We start from the raw sequence: 13,274 nt of genomic DNA on the forward strand, positions 1-13,274 counted from the left end.
ATTCTCAGTATGATGTCTATCCAACTGAATGTAGAGATTTAATATCTCTTCATAATCTCTTTAATAAAGAATAATTTGTGGAAACTACACAAATGGTTATGTTAAAAAATGTGTCTCTAGTGATTCCTTAGTCAGTGTCTAGAAATCTTTACTCCTAGATCTCTCACCACCTAACAAGAAAACTACCCTAGATTACAGGTAGAAAGTCTGAGAGGTACCTCTATGTTGTACAGCATGCCTGCTGATCAAATTATGTAAAGTGCCATAACATTCACAGACAATTAAAAGGCAACTGACATTAATTCAGTGTTTTCACAAGTCAGTATGTCATTCTGCATTCAAAATTAGCATGGTCATTTATTTTGAGATATTATAGTATCATTTGGATATCTAATAGAATGCTTGGATTTTAACCACTAATTAATCAGCACAAGTGGATTAACTAAATGGTAAATTTATAAAGATGATGTCAGTCTTATACCTAAGCATTAACAGAGGCTGAAATTATAGCTGGGGTATTGGAAATCATCAATCATCTTGATTCCAAACAGCATCGTAAACTAAATGAAAGGAGCAATTAAATTAAGTTGTTCCCTTTAAAAGTGCCTACATTTTTAAGCCCATGCAACCGAGTAAAGTGTTTGTGGTTAGGTCCATCAGTCTTTCTCCTGGGAGAGCCACTCTGAATGGACTAAAAGAGAAATCTTTTTTTTTTCTTCCTCCTTTAAAAAGCTATATGGGTTAACTATGGGCCTTTCCCCTACTCTATTTGCTAAATAAACAACAAATAAAGAACCCGAAGCTAACTACTGCATGTTGATCTTACTGGATGAGTATCTGAAAATGCTTTTTCATGGCAAAGAGAATCCTTTCTAATCCCAAATTCCATTACTTACATTGGTCACTTCTACGAACTATTTCAGAGATTATGCATTGCATTTAATCACCTATTTTAAACATTGAAATTGAATATCTGATAATGGAATTTACTCTATTCCTTAAATTTGCTACCCTACGAGAGGTTTAGCATCCACTGGAAGGAGTTTTATCTTGTTCCAGCAAACACATTCTGAGCAATTTAAGTATGGGATTTCTAGCCCTCAAATCTAAAACCCTGTCTTTTATATCACCATTTCAAAATCAACGAGATTTCTTATATTAGCCATGGGAAGAGTAGACTTGCAAATTGAAAGGCCAACGATCTCCCATTCATCTATTACTGGACCTAAAATTACTGTTTATTAGCTTCATCCTGTGAGTTATGAGATCACCATAGCTCACACTGAAAACATGCCAAATGCCCTAATGCCTAATAAATAGGAAAGGGGGGGCCAGGGCCCTCTATATACCAGCACTCATAAACTAGGCTGGACTCATCAGAGTGAGTACAAAAGGAATTTGAAAGGTGAGAGCAAGTTGAGATAACAGGGCCCAGGACAGAAAAGTTCAACGGGCAAATGAGGTGGAAGGAGAATGAGCCAAAGGGAAAAAAGGGAAGGACTAAATGGGAGTCCAGCAAGAGCAGTAATGATCAGTGCCCTCAAGCCCGAAGACCAAGGCTGTGAGACATCAGACCTTCAGGGAGAAAGCCAGCTTCTAAGGATGCACTATACCATAGGTGGACTGCAGTTGGAGACAGTTGTTGCCTAAGTAAACATAAAATAGTTTATTTTTTATAATATGTAGATCTGAGGATTTTATAAGAGCTCTCACACTTGTTTTGGCCAACGAACACATGGTCGTCAACCCTGTAAAATCAAGTATCCACGTCTTTTGTACTCTTACATCATGGATATATATGTAGATTTATCAAGACATACACACTCTCTACATTTGATTATACATAAGTTTGGAGGTTAAAATTTCAGGCAGTTTAGTCACAGTGAAATAGGGTTTTCCAGTCTCTTTAATGGACTCTGACACATTAGTTGAATCTAAGATCTTTACTAATTTGTACTCAAGATGAGTACATATAAAATTTCCCTGAACCTCTTTCTTTTCCCTGAACTTTTCTTCCTGATTATAATTTAAATAAAATGTCCCATAATTAATTTTCAGAATATAAATGTCTCACTCCTACTTGCCATGAATCATTTTTTAATTGCCCTATTTCTTGACCTAGTAATTATTGCTTGTCTGAATTACATTAGTTCTCCCCTCCCCCAATCAACCAATCTGGACAATATGTTGTAACATTATAAAAATTTACAAGTGTATCTTACAAACCAAAGTGGAAAGCTATTTTTTATAAATACACTCAAGTATTATTTTATGGATGCCTTTATCTAGCAACCATCTATTCAACCCTGGAGTAAGAAAGCTTCAAATGAGGCTTAAATATGGGGAATAATATTCCCACACCACGAATACCATGAAGATTGTCTTAGTAAAATGTAGTTCAGACATATCAGTAAATAAACGCATTTTAAGTGTCCCCAACTTTTGAATAAATAGTATACAAATAGATATTTTCATTTAGTATCAGAATTCTGGATTCAAGCTAAAACCAGCATGCAATTGGTACTGATTTTGCCTATCTTTTGCCTACAACATATCCTCCTCTCTTTTTTTTTTTTTTACCAAAAAAAAACCGATTTTAACTCAATTTTCCAGAATATGCAAGTGGAAAAAACAGGCTATAAAGCATACACTGAGAAATACCTACCTATCAATTATTTAAATTAATTTTGAGAAAATTAGAGAAGGGAAAAATTGATTTGGGACAATGGATCTTCCTTCCTATACGCTCAGAGCAGAGGGCCTACACAGCTCCTTAGAATTCCCTATGTCCTGTTTTCACTAAACATATTTGGCTTTTCCACTCCTTTGGAAATGTCTTTTATTATTGCACCTTCCACCAAATATTAGCACATGGCCTTATGGCAAGAGGCAGCACATCAGGGTAGAAATGCTGTGGCCCTGGGAGTCAGAGCTGGGTTTGAATCTCAGACATGCTCTTTATTCCTCTGAGCCTAAGCTGGAGTGTCATTGCGAGGGCAATCTGAGATAACCTAAATTAAAGCATGTGTCACAATACCTGCTACACGATCGGCACCCAAAAAATGTAGTTTTCTTCATTCCTTCCTTCATTGAAAAAAATAAAAGTAAAGTTCAAAAAAGCCACGTTATACAAATATTTTAAAAACGAATAATTTAGCAATGCTTCCACCTTAGAGCCACTGTATCAAATGATCTTTTCAAAGGTACACTTGGGGGTGTGACCACACACAATGGACAAATTAACCTGTTTTGTACATATTTGTCAAGCCAAAGAAAAATATGTATGCAAGACACCACCAATATCACAGATGAAATGAATAATAACTTGAATAATAACTTAAAATTTCATCAAAGCCCTAAATACATACTAAGAGATATTTTAGTAAACATGTAACATCCAAGAAGCCTGATTTTCAAAGTCCTTGAACATATAAATACAACTGAAATACACATTCAACCTTGAGCCCGTTCACAGATCCCTTGACAAACTAAACAAGCAAAGAGAAAAATACTAAACAAGAGTTCCTTTGCCCATGGTAGGTGTCTTAGCACTTTCCAACACTTTAAACAGAGCTGCTCAATTTGGAAATCCTGTCGGATAATAAAATCAAGAAGAAACAAAGCAAAACAAAACTTTTATTTGTGACCCCCAGACCTAGGGTCACTCTCCTAAGCCCAGGAAACTCTACACCAAAATTCTGGGATTCAATCAATAAAATGTATCAAATTTAAGCTTAATGGCACAAGATGCCAATATTATAAATGGGTTAACGAAAACAGCTACTTCCACATTGGGACATACACAGTCTTCCCACACATTGATTCACTCACAGAGGAAGACCCTTTTGAAGAAAAACAAAAAACAAAAAACAAAAAACCTGTGTCTTACTTACATAGTTTGCCTTCTCCACGCTCCAAGAGTCTAGCATTATGATATAAACAGGCATTTAAATAATATCAAAAAGATAAAATAAATGAATATAATAAACAGAATGTAACAAAAACCTAGGCATGATAAAATCAAGTCCTGCTATCATCACACCATCTCTGTATCACTAATAGTAATAACCCTGCAAGGCATTATAACTTTTCAGCAGGTATCAGACATAACACAAATTCAATACAATCAGTTAGATGTAAAATACAGACTTAGTAGCACCAATATAAAGATCAGTCAACCCAGATCCAGTATAACAATAGTTATAGTTACCCCACAATATTACACAACCTAAGAAGGTAGAGAAAAGCTTTTGGTAGGGCAAATTCTACCTCTACCTAAATAAACGCTTAACAATTCATATCCAATATGATTTTACTTCTAGATGCCTTGAAAGTTGTAACTGAGTCTTAGCTCTAAGCCACACTAAATTGGCAAAGCCAAAAATTATCTTCATATACTCTGTAACATACTGTAGAATTTCCATGAATATTATACACACACATACATATATATACAGAATCGATTATAGTCAAGCTTGCAATTTCTATAAAGCATTATTATGAAAGTTCATTTTCAGAAAGAATTTATATAACTACAAGAGTTGACGTCATCTCCATATTTTTTCTTATTAATATAGTATTTGTCTTCTCTCTGTCAAACCCGGAGCCAACCCTGGGGTTGGTTCCTATACCGCCTGGGGAGGTAGAGGAAAATGAACATACAGGGCAGATGAGACACGGGAGAAGGACCTATGGGAGGTGGAGAGGGCTCCTTCCCATGGCGAAGAGGATGAGAAAGGCCACCAGCAGGCACAAGAGCCCCCTGGCGTCGGAGAGGGCAAAGCCCAGAATGGCGCAGGAGAAGAGCTGTTGCTTCAGGGAAGGGCTCCTGCCATAAGGGATGATGAGGCTCCCAAACACGGCCCCGCTTCCAGCCCCAGAGCCAGCCACCCCTACCATGGCAGCCCAGCCCCAGTGCGCTTGGAGCCTGTGTCCATGTCCCGTGAAACGGTGCTGGTTCAGAAGCCGTGGTTAGGAATAAGTGAGGTCGGGGGACAAGGGGCTGCCAAGCTGCTGAGGCTCTCATCTGTCAGCGTCTCCGGAGGGTTTAGCATCACTGCGGCCTGTGATGGGCTCAGCAGCTGAGAGGGGCTCCTGACCGAGAAGGGCGTGGAGACCACCTTTGCACCAGCAGACATTTTCAGGGGCTGAGGGCCCGTGAGAGCAGCGCTGCTCCCGGGGCAGAGAAGACGGAGAGCTGCTGTAATCTATATTTTTAAATGATACTAATTAATGATCTTATTTATGTGATACTGCTAGAGAGATCAATATATGGCCAGCACATTTACATAGCAAACTATGAAAACTTGAAGATCTCAAGAAGTGGTCAAGTTATTTTACAAGTCCTATATTAGTTATAATATAGCTAATATAATACAGCACTCCATGTGACTTATTACTTAGCACCTCAATAGGTAAAAACAATTAATTCTTTGGTATGGAGATCAGCAACCTCTGTTCATTAGGAAAACATCAGCCTGATCAAGAAGTTCAAGGAATCTGAGATTTGACTGATTCGGCAGATAGTTTCCTGTATGATGAAAGAACACAGCCATGTGCCAAAATGAAACAAACCTAAATGCCAAGACAGGGCCAGAACAAGGTTGCACTACAGTTGCTTTTGTTCTCTGCTAGGTGGGAAGGACACAAAGCTGAATAAAGCACACATGTGCTCTGAGAAAAGACTGTGGAATTTCCATTGCTTATCAGAGTGATCTGGCTCTTTTGTTTGCATTTTAATCAGTTCAGATGAATCCGTTCAGAATACACTTCAAATACAGATGAAAATTGTGAAATAACCAATATCTTTAAAAAACTTGATTCAATTTGTCTGCATTTTATGACAACGGGTGAGAGATCAGAAATCATTAGATACAGCTTGTTCAATTGAAATACAGAGATTGATTTGTCTGATAATGATTCGAGCTGAACTCCAGGGTTCCACACACAGCAGCTCTTAGACTTTAGCATATATAAGGTTTACCTGGAGAGCGTGTTAACTCCATAGATTGCTGAGCTCCAGCCAGAGCTTCTGGGTTAGCAGGTCTGGGGTGGAGCCCACGGATTTGTTTTGCTGACCGGCTTCCAGGTGTTGCTGATGGCTTTGGTCCTTGAACCAACCACACTTAAAGTAGCATCGCCATATACGGTCTCCGGCTCTGGGATTGGCCGCCTCTGAATTCCAGGACCCCCCTCATAATCCAGCTCTGGTCACAGCTGAGTCACATGAACAACCCCAGCAAAGGTTTACCAATATGCCTTAAAAAGTAGTCTTGCAATACTTCTGCAATGCAGTTACTGAAACCGACCCCGCAAATGCTGATTTGCCGGCTCTAGTTTTGTGACACACTAGGTTATCTCCAGTTATCTCCAGGGGTGATATAAAACTTTCACAAAATTAGTTTCACTCCATTTTAATCAAATGAGGCTCACATCTGGAAAATGAATGCAAAATGTGTTGGTTAAAATGAAAGTAAAGAACAGCTGAATCCATTAGCTCTGCTCTTATAACCTACAGCTCTTGGCTTAATTTTGTTAAATTCATTGAGGATTTTGCTTTTAACTTGGACCTTGGGCCTCATTCTAACGGAGCGGCAAAATGCTGTGGTCAAGTTGCAAACTATTTATGGAAGGGTAATTACAAATATGCAAAGACTCTGATGAACCCAGTAACCAGCAGAGGCGCGGTGGCACTGCCCCTCTAGGGGTAAAGAGACAGATGACTTACGCGTCCTTCCTTCCACTAACACCTTAGCTCCAAAACGAGTTATTGAGAACTAAAATGATAGTCCTTAAAAACTGATTATTTATCTCTATCTTCAAGCTAATGGTAATTATTTTCTAAAAGAATATGTTTTTTCCCAAGTGGCAGAAAATCACTCTAGAAGCAAACATGAAACAAAACCCCCAAGTCTTTGGGGGAAAGGAAAAGCTTATTCTAAATGTATGAGAAACTATTATTCAATACTTTCCCCAATACACGTATGCAGCTACTTATGAATTTCTAATAGTTTGTTTTTCAAAGTCGAACAAGACATGAAATAAATGCCTACCACCTGCTTACCAGACTGCTATGAGATTTAGGGTTTACAAAAAAAGCAAAAAGGGCACAGGAACTCTTTTTTTTTCTGTTCTTAAAACACTTAAGTTCATCACAGGGAGACAAAGGTATCCTATATGTAGAAAAAAAATATAGAAAACAAGTGTCAAAATGCCTGACACTATTTTTGCAAAAGAAATATAGAACAGAGTAATGACTGTGGATAAGAATACTGGGAAGCTTCTTGGAACACGTGAGACTTCCACTGGACATTTTCAGTGTGGAAGATTTAGATGACGAAGGGGGGAGAGGCAGGGCATTACCTGAGCAACGGTAAGGAGCAGGGACTGGAAGTGAATGGCTGTTGTGGGATGGGGTATAGGAAGATAATACTGCCTTGCTGGAGGAGAGGTTCCTTATGGCCTAGAGAGAAGGAAGGAAGGAAGGAAGGAAGGAAGGAAGGAAGGAAGGAAGGAAGGAAGGGAGGGAGGGAGGGAGGGAGGGAGGGAGGGGAGAGAGAAAGAAAGAGAAGGAGGGAGGTTGGGAGGGGAAAGAGAATTCACAAAATGTGTGCACTGCATCAAATGGAGCTGTGTCTAAATTTTATTGTCTACCAGCCATTTAATAAATATTTAATGAGAACCAATCATGTACTAGCCATGCATTAGGTGCAATGGACAAGGTACACGTACCTAAGGTCAGTTAATAACTCCTCCAAGCACCACGAAACATAAGAATCAGTCCCATCCTTCTAAAAGCAGCCATAAACTTGAAAACCAAGCACCAAAGGGAAATCACTGCACTCTCCTGAACAATGACAAAACTAAGGATGTCTGAATTACAGGATGACAAAAAAGGTGGAATTCTCCTGAAAGTGGAAAGTTCAACTACTGCTTGCCACAATTCCCTTTCATAAAAACTTCTATGTAAAGAGTTTATAGTATAGCTTTCAGAGTTCAAAAAGATGTAATCAAACCAGGTGTTGATTACCAAAGAGAAAAGAGGGAAGAAGGAAGACAGGGCATGCTTAATCTTTTTCCAGTGTTATCCTTTCAATAAGAGAAGCACACATTTTCACCAGTTCATTACAAAACCTGATGACATTTACATGTTCAAACACATATTCCATTTAAATGAATGCATTCTGATTATTATAATTAAGCTCCTACCTGAAATTTATAATATATGCTGAAATAAATTGCATTTCTTTATTTTGCAGTCTCCTAAACTATATTGGTCAAAGTGCCTTCGGGCACATTCCCTACATATACAAATCTAAATGGCAAAAGCAAATAAATGAATGGGTTTGTGAGCAACCTGTCTTGTCATTTGTAGTTTTCCTTCAAACAGAGGGAAATAAAATAAGAAAATAAAAGTAAGTAAAAATAGGTAACTCCAACAGGATCTTTGAACTTTAGGTACTCACTGGTCAGAAGATTGAAAATCAAGCTCATTTGACAAAAGGCATAGTGAATGGAATTACTGCTATAAAAATTTTATGTATATGGCTCTATAGTGACTCAACTTTTTTTTTTTCAAATTATGGAAATCTTTTAGATTCTAAAAAATAAAGCTATTATCAACACGAACAGATTAATTAAATAGCCAAAAAAAGTTTTAAAAAATACCATAGTACTGGACTAAATAATTCTTGCCTGAAGAAATTGTGGTGCAATTCCTTAGCATAGTCTGAGGTGAGAATAACATGACAAATCACGATCTATTCAGCTCTCATCAGCTTAAAAAATTAGTACCGTCCAATAGTAAGTTATAAAATCAAAGCTCCAAATGTCTTTGGCAATATATTTTATTTTGCCAAATAAAAACAGCAGTGATGCTAAAAACCACACTAAAAACCAGAGAGTAAAGTTTTAAATGGCTTTAGAATTAAATCTTTCAGTGAGTAAATTCTTATGTTAAAATACTCAGTGTCACATTTTATATTATTAAAATTACAATAAAAAACGTGTTACTTCTGAATCGAGAGATACTTTAAGACATCTGAAGTAAAGGGGGCTTTTTAGGTATCAGCCTACTATGTATAAATGTTCAAAATTGATAGTTGCATTGCTTCTCATTTTAATGTATGCAGTTTTGTAGTACAATTAAAAGCATCAGACAGAACATAATTAAGGAATGGAACAGCAGTATCTGTTATATCCTCTTTGAACATACAGATGTTAAATGATCATACCTCACCAGTACATGCCTACTGCAACTCATGTTTCACTTTCCAAATGCTCAGGGTTTAAAACAGAGCAGACTGCACTTTTGATAACATCTGCTACAACAAATAACAAAAAAAGAGTGTGAAGTCTGATGAATGTTTAAACAGAACATTTTTTATGGATCAGCTAAATCTTTTCTGCTTTTTAATTAAAAGTAAAGAAAATGGAACTTAATTATCCTGTAAAGATTAGCTTGTGGGCATCTTCCTGTAAATTACTTCTAATTGAAAGCAAATTGTCAAGTGACATTCAAAGTACTGTCCTTTAAAACACAGCTGTTTTACTGCTGATTTCAGTGCATTGCAGTGGTTTCTTGTTACAGTATGGCATATTTGAATATTTTAACAATTTCACTGGTTTTGTATAGATTTCCATTTAACGTATCTTAATCATATTTCTTCACGTAAAAAAGTTAGCATCGTAAGTGGTTTGCCACATCTTGAACCAGCCTATCATGAGAGCCCTCCACTGAGGTTTGCTTTTTTAGATTTGTTGGCTTAAAGTACAGCTACATCTGGACAACAATGGTCCAGGAAGTGGGTGATTATACTCATTAGACTACTGTCACAAACCAAATCTGTAGGATACCTGTATAATTAAGTCACAGTTTATTGATGCTTTAAAAATACATGAAAAATTCAAATGAAATTCATACTAGAAACTGAAAATGAACAATTTTTAAAATTTAGTGCTTGATAAAAACTCCAATTCTTTTTTTTTAAAGATTTTTTTTGTTTATTTTTTTATTTATTTGAGAGAGAGAGAGGGAGAGCACAAGAGGGGGCAGGATCAGAGGGAGAAGCAGACTCCCTGCCGAGCAAGGAGCCCGATGCAGGACTCGATCCCGGCACTCCAGGATCATGACCTGAGCCGAAGGCAGTCGTTTAACCAACTGAGCCACCCAGGCGCCCAAAACTCCAATTCTTTTTGAAAATTTTAAATAAACACCTAAAGGGCAATATGAAGAGAGCTAACATAGGAATTCTTAATGTAAGACTTTAATATGAAGACTCGTAAGATGCAAATGAGAAACACAAATGCATTAGCCCATTAAAATATGGTTCTACTTCTATCCACTTATATATGTATCCATCCACCAATTACTTTGACTGGTAACTATTGCTTAGCACTGTACTCAGCACTGGAGACATAATAAAATCGACAGAATTCAAGCTCTAACAGGACTTACACTCCAGAAGAGGAAGAAAGAAAATTTAATCCTAGAAAATTTCTGGTGTCAGGAATCTGTGCAGGATTCTGGGCGTAGATTGTTTAAAACAACTCAACAAACAAAAGTTCTTACCTGCATGGAGTACTTATTTCAGGTGATGATAAATGCTTTGAAGAAAAATAAAGCAGAGTAGGGTGACAACCACTGACAAAGGAAGGAGACATATCTTCTATGGGGTGGTCAGGGAAGACCTCTCTACTAGAGTACCACTTGAACAGAGTCCAGATGGATTTCTGCAAGGGAGGCACGCACACTGTGCATTATGACAGTACAGAGAGGAGTCCCTTCAGAAGAATTAGAAAAGAAGAATTTTGATAGTCCAAAAACACAGCTTGAGAAAGGCCAGAGTTAGGAAGGTAAAAGATTATTAATCATGTTTGAAGACTTACATGTTGGCTTAGCTAGTAACATGATTCAAACCATGAACCCAATGAATGCCTACTTTATATCCCCAGGTAAGTAAATTATGTTCCCAAACTGTATATTTAGCTCAAACTGTATGTAGTACATATGGCTTATTTTTACATTATGATACACGAATGATTTTCTCCAGAGCAAAATAATCTGTATGAGTTGCCCTAACTATAACTGACTGGTAGAGATAAATAAGGTAGGCAAGTAGGTAGGCAGTAGATGGGTCTGTAAGCAAGCAGACAGATAAATAAGGTCTAAATATTAACATCCAAAGATTTTCTTCTCAATAAGCAAAAAAGCATTCTGTAACAGTGCAGGACTAAATCTTAAGCACAATTTGGGCTGTGTTTTTATACCAACATTTATGGAGACGGTCTAAGAAAAGGTAACTAAAAAGCAAATCCTGACTTTATTCTCATCTGCTCAACCACACTAATATATCCAGAAAATGAAAGGGAACAGAAAGAGAAAAGAAAGACAGTGAAATGGGAACTTTGGATGTTTTTTAAAGTCACTTCCAAAGAACTGGAAGACAAAACGCAAAAAAAAAAAAAAAAAAGGAGTAATGCCTGGACTTGTTTACAAATCAAAGTCATGTTCTTCCTTAGTGTTGAAATGATGTGGGCTCATGTATTGCCAATATCATAAATCCTACTAATTATCTTTAACAGAATTCACTGAAGGGGGTTTAAAAAAACTATGTCCTAGTAATTATATAAATTATAATTGAGATGTAGAAAATATACATTTTATTTATTTATTTATTTGTTTGTTTTTTAAGTTTTGGTTTTTTTTTTTAAGATTTTATTTATTTATTTGACAGAGACAGACACAGCGAGAGCAGGAACGTAAGTAGGGGGAGTGGGAGAGGGAGAAGCAGGCTTCCCGCAGAGCAGGGAGCCCCATGCGGGCTCGATCCCAGGACCCTGGGATCATGACCTGAGCCGAAGGCAGACGCTTAACAACTGAGCCACCCAGGTGCCCCGAAAATATACATTTTAAAGCACATGAATTCAAACTATGAAATTAAATTAAAATACACAATTTAAAGCAATAAAAGAAGCAAGCATATTTTAGTTAGGCATGTTAAAAACTAAGCTTCCAGTATGGACACAAAATTAAAATGTCATCTTATGAAACAACGTTTAAAACATCCAACAATGTACAAAATCAGCACAACACTTTCCATCATGCACCCAAAACTTGGTCCCAAACTTGAGATGCATAAAGTTTAAGAGATTAGGCATCAGTTGGCCACAATTAGTCTAGATTAAAAAAAAAAAAAAACTAATCTAGCAGACTTCTTCACTTAAGCACACATAAGAACCACCCAAAGCGCTTGTTAAAACCCAGATTCCTGGGCCCCTCCCTCAAGGTTATGGACCAGTAAACCTGGAGTAGAATTCAGGAGTTTGCATTTCTAACAAGTTTTCAAGGGAATGCTGAAGCTGCTGGATTCTAGGGAAATGGTGATCATTTTGGCTAAACAATTTCTCCATTAATTGAATACTATTAGTTTTGCTTTTATATAAAATTGAACCATTTTATCCAAAGGGAAAAATGGTCACCTATCTTTTCACACCGTGAATTTTGAAAATAAATTTTAAAGGAGACAAATATTTGGTTTGGAAAATAAAGAAATATTTCTATCCCAGTAAATAGTCCAGATTTCACTTATTTACACTTTCAATCACCAATATTATTGTGAGCCACATTTAATCATTACATATATAAAGATAGTGAACCCAATTTCAGGGTAACCCAGATTCTGATGAAAGGAGTGTGAGTCAGGATCTTTAAATACAAAACTGAATTTGTACCTAAATATTCCAGTTAAATTCAATGTACATTTTATGACTTTGAAATAAAATAGAATATAGTGATTCTTACACCAGGGAAAATATAACTCAATTTCATATCCTCCAAAAGTCAACAAATAAACACTATGATAATATGCTAAAATATCTATTATGATAAAAACCCATTCATTTGTTCAGTGCCCAAAAGAAATTAGAATTTGTTTACTTTTTCTTTGTTCCCCCCCTTACCTTGAGAAAGCCATCCTTTCCTCTTGCTACCAAAAACCTTCCATTTTCTTTAGCTTTCAGCTCAAGGTTCAGGCAATACAAAGCCTTCCTATCTAAATCTACCCGACTCTATTTATCTGATTCTTCTTCTCTGAATATTTTTATTACTCAAGTATTTCATAAACTTTTGAGTGGAACTTTCTGTCTCCTTTTTGTGCTACAGCATTCAGAATAAATGGTCAATGAGGAGTAGATTGTCATGTTTCTTTTCATTTTCAACACACACCTCCAACCGAGGAAATCACTATTACCCACCCGATTGCTTTAACAGACTC

The 13,274-nt window shown here is 36.8% G+C and overlaps 1 protein-coding gene and 1 pseudogene across 5 annotated transcripts in view; both read right to left on the minus strand.

Annotated features, from left to right (window-relative positions):
- ZFPM2 (zinc finger protein, FOG family member 2) overlaps nucleotides 1–13,274 on the minus strand; it is a 459,697-nt gene that overhangs the window by 416,220 nt on the left and 30,203 nt on the right. The gene's annotated exons all lie outside the window — the stretch shown is intronic.
- The window catches only part of LOC129046419 (ATP synthase F(0) complex subunit C2, mitochondrial-like), a 47,336-nt pseudogene that overhangs the window by 12,586 nt on the left and 21,476 nt on the right, over nucleotides 1–13,274 (minus strand). Inside the window, exon 1 of the transcript XR_008507649.2 lies at nucleotides 1–13,274. This exon is cut by the window's left edge and continues 12,586 nt beyond it; it is cut by the window's right edge and continues 21,476 nt beyond it. The product of XR_008507649.2 is annotated as an ATP synthase F(0) complex subunit C2, mitochondrial-like (transcript).

This window comes from Mirounga angustirostris, unplaced genomic scaffold (genome assembly GCF_029215605.1).
Source record: "Mirounga angustirostris isolate CCGP_5_RB_7025 unplaced genomic scaffold, mMirAng1.0.hap1 SCAF_4, whole genome shotgun sequence".
In the NCBI taxonomy this organism is placed as follows: Eukaryota; Metazoa; Chordata; class Mammalia; order Carnivora; family Phocidae; genus Mirounga; species Mirounga angustirostris.